The sequence below is a fragment of the Nanorana parkeri genome, unplaced genomic scaffold (genome assembly GCF_000935625.1).
Source record: "Nanorana parkeri isolate BGI_ZX_2015 unplaced genomic scaffold, ASM93562v1 scaffold32, whole genome shotgun sequence".
Lineage (NCBI taxonomy): Eukaryota > Metazoa > Chordata > Amphibia > Anura > Dicroglossidae > Nanorana > Nanorana parkeri.
In genome coordinates this window covers 1,141,466-1,150,104 of record NW_017306300.1, presented here as the reverse complement: position 1 = coordinate 1,150,104, position 8,639 = coordinate 1,141,466, and positions in this window count along the sequence as shown.

Genomic DNA, 8,639 nt, shown 5'->3' with positions numbered 1-8,639 from the left:
GGAACATTAAGATCTCTGGAGATGGACTTTTAACCTTGGGATTGCCCATGCTTTTCCACAAAAACTTGGAATGCAATTATTTCTTGCAATTTGGAGAAGGTGCCAATAATTTTGTCCAGTCCATTTTCAGAGTTTTGCATGAAATGTGTTAGATTTGGCTTTTTTTCTCCACTTTTTTGTGTCATACCAATACAAACAAAATAAATAAACATGAGAGTGCCTAAACATTTTTAATTGCAACAATTTTCTGCGCTAAGTGGTGGATTATCTGACAGTAATGCTGGGGTGCCAATATTTTTGGCCATGACTGTTAATACAGTATATACGGCCATAACATTATGATCACTGACAGGTGAAGTGAATAACACTGATTATCTGGTTGCAATGGCATCTGGAAGTGGGTGGAATATATTAAGCAGAAAGTATATATATATATTGTCCCTGCTTTGCTTCCATATGTTCTGCTTCTATGTGTTTGAAAGCAGAAAAAATTGGCAAGTGCAAGGATTTAAACGACTTTGACAAGGGCCAAATTATGATGGCTAGACAATTGAGTCAGAGCAACTCTAAAACTGCAGCTCTTGTGGGATGTTCCCGGTCCGCAGTGGTCAGTGCCTACCAAAATGGTTCAAGTTAGGAAAACCAGTGAACCGGCAACAGGGTAATGGGTGACCAGGGCTCACTGATGCATGTGGGGAGCGAAGGCTGGCCTGTGTAATCTAATCCAATGAAACGGCTACTGTAGCTCAAATTGCTGAAAAAGTTAACGCTGGTTCTAAGAGCAAGGTTTCCGAACACACAGTGCGTTGCATTTATTGTCTATGGGGTTGTGTAGCCACAGACCGGTCAGGCCCTTGTCCACCTCCAAAAGCACTTACAATGGGCACGTGAGCATCAGAATTGGACCATGGAGCAATGAAAGAAGGTGGTCTGGTCTGAGATACACATTTTCTTTTACGATGGATGGATGCGTGGGCGTCACTTACCTGGGGCAAGAGATGGCATCAGGATGTACTTTGGGAAGAAGGTAAGCCAGTGGAGGCAGTGTAATGGTTAGGGCAATGTTCTGCTGGGAAACCTTGGGTCCTGCCATTCATGTGGATGTCATTTTAACACGTTCCATCTACCTAAACATTGTTGCTGACCAAGCACACCCCTTCATGGAAACAGGATTCCCTGATAGCAGTGACCTCTTTTAGCAGGACAATGCACCCTGACACACTGCAAACATGGTTCAAGAATGGTCTGGGGAACACAACAATGGGTTTGAGGTGTTGACTTGGCCGCCAAATGCTCCAAATCTCAATCCTATCAAGCATCTGTCGGATGTGCTGGAAAAACAAGTCCAATCCATGGTTGCCCCACTTCGAAACTTACAGGACTTTAAGGATCTGTTACTGATGGCTTGGTGCCAGATATCATAGCATACTTTCTTCCTCAATGTGCTAGAACTGTTTTGATGGCAAAAAGGAGACCTACTCAAATTAGGCAGGTGGTCATAATGTTACAGCTGATCAGTGTGTAAATGTGTATGTGTGTATATAATATTTATACTTTATATACAGTATAAAAGGATGTATCTGAATTTACTATTTTATAAGTGTGTTGTGACATGCTGCTAGGTTAATTGGTAATTTATATAGCCCGCCTAATCAAACAGGACTAAACTTAAACTATCAATTGTCCAAAGCATGCCTGGGCAAAATATTAAAACGGAATGCGGCTGTTACATCTGATGTCCCTATTTGCCTTTTGAGCAAATGCTTACAGTCATGCAAATTTAAACTTTTCCCTTATTAAATATTTTGCTACTGTGGCATTAAGCAGCTTTTTTAAATTTTTAATTCTCTGTTGAAATAATGAGGATAAATGATGCTTCATACTAAAATTACAAACATATTTGTTTAGTCTCCTTACGAAATACAAAGAAATAATCATTAATGATAAGTCCTGTTACCAATAAAACATGCAAGATATTTATATTCATCCTCATTGCTGAAATGTTTTTTTCCACTGAATCAGCATATTCTGTCCTTCCGTTTTTTTACTACGGGCGGACGGCAAGAGGTTAAGTTACCCCCACGTTTACGCATATATGAACGTAAATATGCGTCCCATGCGCCAGCGAGGAAAAACGACAATTGTGCTACACATGTTACATATCGCCGCAAACGTCGGAGTGAAAGCAATCATTTTCAGGCCATCAATCACTGATAACACTAAACTGATGAGCGGTAAAAGCTTTTAAAGCGTCGCCTATGGCCAATTTGAGTATTGTAGTTTTTGAGGTTTCGCGCAATTTTGAGGCTTGACATGTTTGGTGTCTTTTTACCCGACGGTAAATATTTTACCAACAAATTGGGTAATAATAAATGTTTTATAATGTAATACAGGGGGAAACTGTTTTTTTTTTTAGCTTGCAGCTAGTACAAGTGATTGGGCATTGCCTGTTTACATTTCTAACAGTTTCCCACTCGTGTGCATACTGAGCACTGCACACGAGCGGGGGGAGGGGCAGGGCATCTTAAGACGCCCTCCCACTCCTATAAGGCTCCCATCCGGTCGTTCAGGAATGGCCATGGATGGGAGGTGTTAATATTTGTCTTATATTATTGGACATGAGAGTTCTTAAATCATAAATGTCTTTTTCCATAATTGTTCAATAATCTTTCAATATATTTGTGATTTATGTTCTGTTTGTTTAAATTAATAAAACTTAAATTAAAAAAATGTAAAAGTCTGCTATGCACCCTTGAAGCAAAGAAAAGGGGTGTATTAGCACTCAAAAAGCAATTTGCTACTATACATGCTTGAGGAGGAAATTAAAGAACACTCTAGCAGAACTCTAAAATAAAGTGGTTGAGGAAGAGGATGAGAAAATGGGATCATTAGAGGTCCTCTGTTTTGTACCCTTGAGATGGAGCAGGAGAAAAGGACAGGTTAGTGGCACTCTAAAAGACAGTGGCTGCTATGCTTCCCTGAGGAGGAGGAGGAAGAAAAGGGAGCATTAGCAGCACTCACAAAATGGCTGCTATGAACCCTTGAGGATAATTTTTTCACCCTCCCATAGATTCCGACGGGTTTTGATTTTATCTAACTTCCATAGCCCAATATTACCGCTCCTTCACAGCAGCAGGGAGAATGGTGGATGCACACTGGCCAAGCCCATCTTGCTCCAGCATCAGCAGTTACTCACTCTACATGTATTGACATGTTTATTTTCAAAAATCCACACTTCCTCTTAGGAACTCTATTGTAACGGGGTCCTAACCCCTCACTATCGAAAACAAAAAACGTTTGAGCTTTACATACACCCTAAGTCCCTAGAACCTAGAGAGTGATGATTAAAAAGGCCCAGTAACTGTGAACTTCCATAGCCCAATATCACTGCTTCTGCACAGCAGCACCAGAGAGAATGGTGGATGCACACTGGCCAAGCCCATCTTGCTCCAGCATCAGCAGTTACTCACTCTACATGTATTGACATGTTTATTTTCAAAAATCCACACTTCCTCTTAGGAACTCTAGCAAGCCATGTAAATGTTATCCCCCTGTTTCTCTTGCCCTAGGACATTTAGGTATTTTAATTATGAAATCCTTTAGCTTTTGTAGTCACATCATCTCGTGAGATTAAATACACTTCCTCCTTTGTGTGTTTATCTCCTAAAGTAACATGACTGCACATATTCCAGAAGTTGAGCAATGTCACTTGGCAGCCTGAGGGAAGCATTAGCAGTTTACTTTCTATGAGAAAACGTTGGGTAAACAGTGTTTTTCTATACAGCAAAACACAACAGAACCTTCTTAAAACGAAGGTAGCTGCATATCTCAATTTCATCACAGATCTAAAAAAGGGACATATTTCTCACTTTAGGATTGTGGGCAGAACATGTAAATCAATGGTCTTGGGGCCAGCTGTACATCCAGAACCACTGGTTTATAGCTGCCTTTTTTTAAAAACAGGATGCCATATGTCTAACTCAGGGGTGCTGTGAAATTGTTGCACAGATCATGTGTTACATGCTGCAGGTGCCAGCTCCATGAAAATGCAGGACACTAATCCAGGACAAGCAGCATCCAAAACCGCCTGCAGCATTCGGAAGAGGATGGAAGTTCGCCTTCTACCTCCTGCCATGCTGCAGACCCTATAAGGGTCTGGTATGGATTTGGGGGGGCACGTGTAATTTTTTTACATTTACGTTTTTACATTTTTTGACTGGGTTGCCTCAAGATTTTGCATACTTTTTAAAAAGTGCTGTGACTGATATATGACACTGCAAAAACATTTTAAAAAGGTCAGATAAGTATAATAATTAAACATCTAGTGCTCTATTAACAAAGTGGATTAAAGCAAAGTTTTATACTGCTCCAAAACCGATCCATTCATCAACAATTCATTTCAGGTGCCTTTTAAAATATCCAAAATGTAAGAGAAAAAAACTATTTAGAGAATGTGTAAAAAAATCTGTGTGCAGACATTTTATTAAAAAAATGAAGAAAGTTAAATACAATGAGGGAAGGACTAAGCCAATTTCCACCTGTTAGCATTGATTGTGCTAATGTACAGGTGCAGTGATGATGTATACATATGCACATTTTCATGAGTCGCATTGCAGGCTTTCTTTATTTTTGTGTGAAATTTTATTAGGCCTGAAGCATAAAAATTCTAAATTTTCTCCACAGGAAATTTAGTCTGACAAGCAGGACAGACTATAAACAGCTGCCCTCCTCCCTGTGACCCACCAGGCCACGTGCCCTCAGCATTGGGAGGGTGTCCCCATGCCAATGGGGACAAGGGCCTCTTCCCCACAACCCTGACCCGGTGGTTGTGGGGGTCTGCAGGCAAGGGGGCTTATTTGCAATGGGGTACACCTTTAATTAAGGGGCACCCAGATGCTGCCCCCCTTGTGAATGAGTAAGGGGTACTTGTACCCCTACCCATTCACTAAAGGGTTAAATAAAAGAGTTAACAAGTCCAGACTTGATAAAATCCTTTAATTGAAAAATAACAGAGACAATTTTTGACTATTCCTTTAATTTAAAAAAAAATGGCTCCATCGATGTAAACCAGCGTCAATCACGATGCATGACGCCCGCCGACCCGCCGCAATAAAAAAAGTCCCGTCGCACGACGACTGCCCGAACTAGACGAAAACTCACTGCAAAATGACATTCCTGCTCGAAAGTAAACAGAAGGGTGGAGCGAGCCGTGACTTCACGGCCTGCTCTGCCCATTTGACATTATCAGCTGCCAAATACTACATAGCATTCAGGAACTCCCCAATGCTACTCGTGGGTTTCCAAATGCCATTCGGGTCTGTGAGCCGAGGTGTCATATGAAAAGTATTATGAATCCTCGGCTCACAGAATAGTGAGTTTTTATTTTTAGTGCCCCCTCCCCTTCTTTGTTAAAAAAATATAAAAATTCCTAGGTCTACTTACACTCTCCTTGCTCTGTGCATCCTTAGATCAGCACCCAGCAGGCCACTTAAGGTAGAATGAAAGTCATGTCATTCTTCCCATTTTCTGTGAGCCAAGTCTAACATTTTCAAGCCATCTAAGGAACACATCATCATTTACCTTCAAATCAATTGCTGCATCCTTGTGGAGCCCATACATCTTGGTCTCAAAGGGCATCAATTTCTTAAAAATAAGAAATAGGCAGCAGATTACAAACTAATAACATTAACATTAAAGTGTATCTAACCCCAAGAACAAAAATTTAATTTATTGCAGTGTTATAAGTTTTTGCCAGCAACTAGACATGTGCACTGTCAAAAAAACTGTTTAGTTTCATTTCGTTTTGATTCGGATTTTGCGTAATTTCGTTTTTCGGGATTCGGGTCCAAAAGTCGATTTGTTTCAGGATTCGGACAAAATTCGTTAGTTGTAGACTGTACGAATCTTTGTTTTCTGTTCGTATTTATTTAGTTTGTTTTGTTGCAGCAAAGTGACATTAATTTAAAAAAATGTTTTTTTTATTGTCACTTTGCTGCAACGAAACTTTGTCCACAAACGAAAATGGGTACAGACTATTGCTATTAAATTTCATCCGTAATTTCGTTTTCAGAAATTCAGATTTGTTTTCATTCGTCATTTCTGATATTCTGATGTTGATACATCTGAATCTCTGAATAACGAAAATGTGTCAGAAAAATGATTTTTTCAAAACGAATCGTACACGTCTACCAGCAACCCACTTCCTACTCTAGGTTGTCAACGCTACCTAACAATACTGTATCTATGGAGGAGCAGAGTTATCACCATAGGAAAGTTTCTTAAGACTACATAACATCTCTATTAGCCATATCCATAACAAATGGTTCCTTTATATCAAATTTGCATTTCTATATGTCACACATCATTTATACCAGAGGTCAGACTATTATGCATGTGGTCTGAACTTTAGTATAAATTATGTGTGATATATAAAAATGTATAGTGGATATACTGTGACCATTTTTAATGGTGACCATTTTGTATCCTGGTGCATTAGTGTTTATATGAGCTATCGTTTTTAGGATAATATTAATAGGGTAGTTGATTTTAAAATGTATACAGGGTTATTCACTAAGCTGCCGAAGGCAGCCGAGTGAGTAACCAAGCCGAAGTAAAGTGAGCCGGATGCTGTTCGGCTATTCACTTCTGGATCGTACGGCTGATTGTAGGGCTGAGCTGAAGTGCAGAAAAACTTTGACTCAGCCGATCCAACATCTGGATCGGCTGAGCCGAAGCTCCGGCAGCTCACTCACTGCCATTCGCCCCTATTCTTATAGGGGGCGAATGACAGTGAGTGAATAGCCGAGTGCCACCGAGCGGCATTCGGCTCGGCTACTCTGCTCGGCACCTCCGTGGTGCCGAGCAGAATAGAAAATCTGTGAAAATAGTTGAAAAAGAAACAAAATAAAGGTTGCAAAAATGTTAAATAGTAAAAAAAATTTAATTAATAAAGATATTTAAAAAAAGAAAAAAAATAATAAAAAAAAGAAAAACAAGTGGGCGGAGCTAGCAGTGACAGCTAGCTCCGCCCAACTGTTTCCTATCCTAACAACTGGGCAGAGTCGACCGTGATGTCACGGCTGGCTCGGCCCAGTTGTTATTGTTTAATGACAGTTCAGCGTCCCCAGGTCATTTTGGGGACGCTGATCTGTCATTACAACTGGGCAGAGCCAGCCGTAAGATCATGCCCAGCTGTCATTTGCGGGGTGAACGGCTGGCCTTCGGAAAGGCCATTCTCCCCGCTTCGACTGTCACTTCACAGTATATGCCTTTGGCTCGGCTGAGCCGCTAGGCCGCCTTTGGCTGCTGTTTGGGCTATAGTGAATAGCTTGTACAGCAGACCTTCGGTTCGACTGAACCAAAGGGCAGAGGTGTCCAAAGAGAGCCGAAGGATCAGTCGAAGCTACGGTGGATCCTTCGGCTCCTTCGTGAATAACCCCCATATTGTATTAAGAGTTGATTTTAAGTATGTGAGGAGTGATCCAGAGTGTGTTGTGGAATAGCCAATCGTATACTGTAGAGCAATAGTGGGATGTTTGTATTGCTTAACATACAACTCAATTGAGGAGAATAATACATAGATACATTAACATTATAATATGTTTGATACACTTGATTCAGAGATACTTTGAGTTACTTTTGGAGGGTGTAGTGTATGGCAACAATTGGAAGGCTGTGGCTGTGATGCCAATGTAGCAGGTTAGGAAGTTTGACAGTGGTTTAGAAAAGAAGTGGTTAATTGGATTACTAGGATCGTCTGTTCCAATTATGGATGCCTCCGCATAGCCATCGCCATCTCTACAGTTAAGCCCAAGTGGTGAATTGCTTTAGAGGTTATATTGCGGGGAACTTTCTTGTGACCAGGATGGAGAAAATGCAATAAAGACTTCATTTGGTGGTATCCACAGTGTGTGGTATCTTCCTTTTATTTGTGCATCAAGCTAGTAAAATTGTTTGAGATTTAATTTTAGTGCACAAGAAGTTACACTGGATTTCTGGCAGAATCAGGTATTTTCTGCACTTGCAGACCATCTACTTAGTTGAAAAAGCAAAACAAATGCAGCCACTAAGGATTTATAAGCTGCAATTTATATATTACATTTTTGGTCTTGGGTTTAGATATACTTTAACAATTTACAGATTCTACAGAGATGTAGCAAAGAGAGGCATCTTGTCTAACACAGAAAACATAGATTAGGGATAAAAGCCAGTAAAACACAGGACAGCATAACCAATGGCAACCAGGGGACTTTAACATATAATGTTTATGGATGGTCCACCGAGCTCATGTTCAAATCGAACATCGGCCGTTCGAACGTTCGCCGAACTTTATGGGATGTATAAGTAACCGTTACTCATTCACAAGGGAGGGGGCGGCATCTGGGTGTCCCCTTAATTAAAGGGGTACCTCGATGCAAATACACCCCGTTGCCCGCAGACCCCCACAACCACCTGGTCAGGGTTGTGTGGACGAGACCCTTGTCCCCCAGTGCGGAGGGCATGTGGCCTGATGTGGGAGGGAGGGGGGGCACTCGCTCACCCCCCCCTTTCCGGCCTTCCGGCCCTGCCAGGCCTATGTTCGGACCAAGGGTCTGGTATGGAATTTTAGGGGGGACACCATGGTTTTGTCCCACCATTTT